Genomic DNA, 6,285 nt, shown 5'->3' on the forward strand with positions numbered 1-6,285 from the left:
TACTACAACTACCATCATCGTTACTACTACAACTACCATCATCATTACTACTACTACTACTACAACTACCATCATCATTACTCCTACTACTATTACCACCACAATCATCATTACTACCACTACTACTACTACCATCATCATTACTACTACTAGTACAACTACCATCATCATTACTACCACTACTACTACTACCATCATCATAACTACTACTACTACTACCATCATCATTACTACTACTAAAACTACCATCATCGTTACTACTACTACAACTACCATCATCATTACTACTACTACAAATACCATCATCATTACTCCTACTACTATTACCACCACAATCATCATTACTACCACTACTACTACTACCATCATCATAACTACTACTACTACTACTACCATCATCATTACTACTACTACAACTACCATCATCGTTACTACTACTACTACTACTACAACTACCATCATCATTACTCCTACTACTATTACCACCGCAATCACCATTACTACTACTACTACAACTACCATCATCATTACTACTACTACTACTACTACTACTACTACTACTAACATCATCGTTACTACAACGACTATTACTACCACCGCCATCATTAAACTGCTGTCATTACAATCATCCTACTACCCATACCAGCACTATTTGGAATGATAATCACAACAACAATAATAGTAATAACAATAATAGTGATAATAAGTAAGTTACTGTTTACCATGCACATGTTATTATTCAGTGTCCCTCAGGCTATGACAGGCAAATACATATTTGGCTGCAAGAGGAGCAGTTGCTCCTTCGCCCATTGAGTATTGTTAGTGTTTCCTCTGGGTTTAGTAAGTTATAATTGTGAATACATGTAGTCATTTCTGTGAATACTGAATATCTTGGTGAGGAATATTTATCACATTAAATGATTTTGTTTATTGATATTCTTTCTTTTGAAGCTGGTGTCAGTTTGGTTGGTTGGGTCCAACCCCAGCTGACTGAGAGGGCTCATTTCTGGGCTCAGCTTGGTTGGTTGGGTCCAACCCCAGCTGACTGAGAGGGCTCATTTCTGGGCTCAGCTTGGTTGGTTGGGTCCAACCCCAGCTGACTGAGAGGGTTCGTTTCTGGGCTCAGCTTGGTTGATTGGGTCCAACCCCAGCTGACTGAGAGGGCTCATTTCTGGGCTCAGCTTGGTTGGTTGCGTCCAACCCCAGCTGACTGAGAGGGCTCATTTCTGGGCTCAGCTTGGTTGGTTGGGTCCAACACCAGCTGACTGAGAGGGCTCGTTTCTGGGCTCAGCACTTGGGTTTGAAGTGCTTTAAATTGCAGACTTGAATTTGGACTTGAATTTAGATGTAGCCAACATTTTTATGATCTTGTCTGTATTTTAATTTCCGCTGAACAGCTGCCCAATTCTGCCCTACATGCATTAGTTGGTGTATTTCTCTGGACTCTGGAATTCTACGACAGAATTCTGCATGTAGGGCTTCAATTGGATGTTTGTCCCAAATCTTAAAATCCAGTTTATTGCGTGGCCCCCAAACCTCACTTCTCTAAAGAGCTATTGCTAGGATTACACTGTCAAATATTTTTGTCCAAATTCTAATTGGGATGATGCTTTTGAATAATTTCATTTTTATTGTCTACAATGCTCTGTGGGCTTTTTCTTTGAGTTCATTCACTGCCATATTAAAGTTTCCCCATGCAGATGTGGTCAGACTAAATGTATGAGTCATTTTTAGTTTGTTCAATTATGGTGTTGTTCAGGGTGAATGTATATTTGTGTTTCTGACATCTGTTTTTTTTCTGGAAAATCATGAATTTCGTTTTTTAAAATTGTATTTACTGCCAGAGCCCAGTTATTAGGCTCCCTAGTGGTGCAGTGGTCTAAGACACTGCATCTCAGTACACAAGGTGTCACTGCAGCACCTGGTTCAAATTCAGGCTGCATCACATCTGGCTGTTATTGGGAGTCCCATAGGGCGGCGCACACTTGGTCATCTGTGTTTGGCTGGGGTAGGCTGTCATTGTAAATAAGAATTTAGTCGTAGTAGTAGTAGTAATGATGGTGGTAGTAATGATGATGGTAGTTGTAGTAGTAGTAGTAATGATGATGGTGTAGTAGTAGTAGTAATGACTTACCTGGTTAAATAAATATAAAATAAAGGTAAAATAAAAAATATATGGCAATATTGCTCTGGAATGTTAAGATTCTGTTGAAGACCTTTGGTTGGTGATAGAAGAACCAAATCATCAGCACATAGCAGGTATTATACCTCTGTGTCAAATAGTGTGAGTCCTGAGGCTGGAGAATGGTCCAACATGTCTGCTAATTAATTAATATAAATGTTGAAAAAGTTTGGACTCAACCTACAGCCTTGTCTCACACCTCGACGTTGTGAAAATAATTATGTTCTTTTGGTTTTTGATTTTTATTGCACATACATTTTACACCTTACCACCAAGCCCACTATGGAGAATTTTGTAGAATAGCCTTTTGTGCCAAATAGAATCAAATGATTTTTTAAAGTAAATAAAGCAAGCAAAGATTTTGCACTCTTTTTTTTGGTCATTAGTTGGTGTATTTATTAATTAGTGTGTGTAAGGTGTATATATGGTCAGTAGTGCGATGGTTGGGGAGAAAGCCAACTGGACATTTACTTATTGCATTTTTGTTTTGATGGAAGGTTTGAATTCTTGAATTCAAAGTGCTACAGAAAACCTTTCCCAAGTTACTGTTTAAACAAATTCCCCTGTAATTATTAGGGTCTAATTTGTCTCCACTTTTGTGGACAGGGAAGATGAGCTCCTGGTTCCAGACATCAGGAAAGCAGACAGAAGTTAATACCATGTTGAACAGTTTAAGCGCAGCATTTTGCAACTCAGGTGTGCTGTTTATCAGCATTTCATTTCTGATGTTATCTAGACCACTAGCCTTTTATAGATTTTAGCTTTTCATTTAGTTCTTATTGCGTTATTGGGTAATCTAATGGATTTTGGTTGTTGTGGTCTAAGACACTGCAGCTCAGTGCAAGAGTCGTCACTGCAGAACCTGGTTTGAATCCAGGCTGCATCACATCCGGCCGTGATTAGGAGTCCCATAAGGCGGCGCTGATTTCGCTGTATTTGCGTTTTCAATTTCATCAAGTGTCTTATTGGTATAATTCAATTTCTTGTATTTCAGTGTATGTTTATACTGTTTCAGAGGTTCTTTCTCTCTCTCTCTCTCTCTCTCTCTCTCTCTCTCTCATTTTCTCTACTTTCTCTCTCTATCTCTCTCTCTTGCTCACACAGAGCCTTAAAAATATCGTATTTTAAACACCCCTTCTCCAGCCATAAAGACATTGTATATAAATCTGCCATTTCAATTTGTTTTAAGTAATTGTGTTCAAAATGTGTCAGTCTCCTTTAGGACAGTTTTACTGCCCTTAAACCCTTAAACTCAGACACAGTGACGGATCCCCCAAATCTCGTTAGGTAAGAGGGGTAATATCTGGGGTGTAGGTTGCACCCCTTCTAAACTCCCCCTCTTTGGGGTGCACAGAGGCCTCGCTCCCTAAGTGATGTCTCAATTAATGGCCGTTGGCGTTGACCTCATGAATACAGTATGTACACACACACACCATGACCTGGAAGAGATCACTATGAGACAGACTTACTAAATGGGATACTAGTGTATGGAAAGAAAGGGAGCGTTTCTAAAAGCCACATAGGATACAATATCCTGGAAGATTACACAAGGTATTGTTCAACTAGTATGGGACTCCATTTAACAATAGTTGATGCCTTTACACTGTGGCTTAGTGACGAACAATCACAAATTGCACAATAATCAATGTATGAATGTATTATTTTTCACTTGAATTATATTGATTTAAATCATTTGATTTCCATTGCTGTCATTGCTGTCATTGCTGTCATTGCTGTCATTGCTGTCATTGCTGTCATTGGGACGATCGTCCAGAAAAATCTGTTCTGCATTGTTGCCTCCTCCCTGTAAAATCAACCTCACAGTCATGTTGAGCGTATAAAATCGTCCATTTGAGCACTGCCTCTATTCCCTCATCCTCTATTTCCTCCCTCCCTTCATACCCCATCATTCTTTATTTCCTCCCTCCCTCCATACCCCATCATTCTTTTTTTCCTCCCTCCCCCTCCATACCCCATCATTCTTTATTTCCTCCCTCCCCTCCATACCCCATCATTCTTTATTTCCTCCCTCCCTCCATACCCCATCATTCTTTATTTCCTCCCTCCCCCTCCATACCCCATCATTCTTTATTTCCTCCCTCCCTCCATACCCCATCATTCTTTATTTCCTCCCTCCCTCCATCCCATCATTCTTTATTTCCTCCATCCCTCCATCCCATCATTCTTTATTTCCTCCCTCCCTCCATACCCCATCATTCTTTATTTCCTCCCTCCCTCCATACCCCATCATTCTTTATTTCCTCCCTCCCTCCATCCCATCATTCTTTATTTCCTCCCTCCCTCCATCCCATCATTCTTTATTTCCTCCCTCCCTCCATAACCCATCATTCTTTATTTCCTCCCTCCCTCCATACCCCATCATTCTTTATTTCCTCCCTCCCTCCATCCCATCATTCTTTATTTCCTCCCTCCCTCCATACCCCATCATTCTTTATTTCCTCCCTCCCTCCATCCCACCATCATTCTTTATTTCCTCCCTCCCTCCCTCCCTCCCTCCCCCTCCCTCCCTCCCTCCCTCCCTCCCTCCCTCCCTCCCTCCCTCCCTCCATACCCCATCATTCTTTATTTCCTCCCTCGCTCCATACCCCATCATTCTTTATTTCCTCCCTCCCTCCCTCCCTCCCTCCCTCCCTCCCTCCCTCCCTCCCTCCCTCCCACCCTCCCTCCATACCCCATCATTCTTTATTTCCTCCCCTCCCTCCATACCCCATCATTCTTTATTTCCTCCCTCCTCCATCCCACCATCATTCTTTATTTCCTCCCTCCCTCCATACCCCATCATTCTTTATTTCCTCCCTCCCTCCATACCCCATCATTCTTTATTTCCTCCCTCCCTCCATCCCATCATTCTTTATTTCCTCCCTCGCTCCATACCCCATCATTCTTTATTTCCTCCCTCCCTCCCTCCCTCCCTCCCTCCCTCCCTCCCTCCCTCCCTCCCTCCCTCCCTCCCTCCCCTCCCTCCCTCCCTCCCTCCCTCCCTCCCTCCATACCCCATCATTCTTTATTTCCTCCCTCCCTCCATACCCCATCATTCTTTATTTCCTCCCTCCCTCCATACCCCATCATTCTTTATTTCCTCCCTCCCTCCACCCCACCATCATTCTTTATTTCCTCCCTCCCTCCATACCCCATCATTCTTTATTTCCTCCCTCCCTCCATACCCCATCATTCTTTATTTCCTCCCTCCCTCCATACCTCATCATTCTTTATTTCCTCCCTCCCTCCATACCCCATCATTCTTTATTTCCTCCCTCCCTCCCTCCATCCCATCATTCTTTATTTCCTCCCTCCCTCCATCCCATCATTCTTTATTTCCTCCCTCCCTCCATCCCATCATTCTTTATTTCCTCCCTCCCTCCATACCCCATCATTCTTTATTTCCTCCCTCCCTCCCTCCATACTCCATCATTCTTTATTTCCTCCCTCCCTCCATACCCCATCATTCTTTATTTCCTCCCTCCATCCCATCATCATTCTTTATTTCCTCCCTCCCTCCATACCCCATCATTCTTTATTTCCTCCCTCCCTCCATACCCCATCATTCTTTATTTCCTCCCTCCCTCCATCCCATCATTCTTTATTTCCTCCCTCCCTCCATACCCCATCATTCTTTATTTCCTCCCTCCCTCCATACCCCATCATTCTTTATTTCCTCCCTCTCTCCATACCCCATCATTCTTTATTTCCTCCCTCCCTCCCTCCCACCCTCCCTCCCTCCCTCCCTCCCTCCCTCCCTCCCTCCCTCCCTCCCTCCCTCCCTCCATACTCAATCATTCTTTATTTCCTCCCTCCCTCCATACCCCATCATTCTTTATTTCCTCCCTCCCTCCATACCCCATCATTCTTTATTTCCTCCCTCCCTCCATACCCCATCATTCTTTATTTCCTCCCTCCCTCCATACCCCATCATTCTTTATTTCCTCCCTCCCTCCATCCCATCATTCTTTATTTCCTCCCTCCCTCCATCCCACCATCATTCTTTATTTCCTCCCTCCCTCCATACCCCATCATTCTTTATTTCCTCCCTCCATCCCACCATCATTCTTTATTTCCTCCCTCCCTCCCTCCCTCCCTCCCTC

This window comes from Oncorhynchus keta, chromosome 4 (assembly GCF_023373465.1).
Source record: "Oncorhynchus keta strain PuntledgeMale-10-30-2019 chromosome 4, Oket_V2, whole genome shotgun sequence".
Lineage (NCBI taxonomy): Eukaryota > Metazoa > Chordata > Actinopteri > Salmoniformes > Salmonidae > Oncorhynchus > Oncorhynchus keta.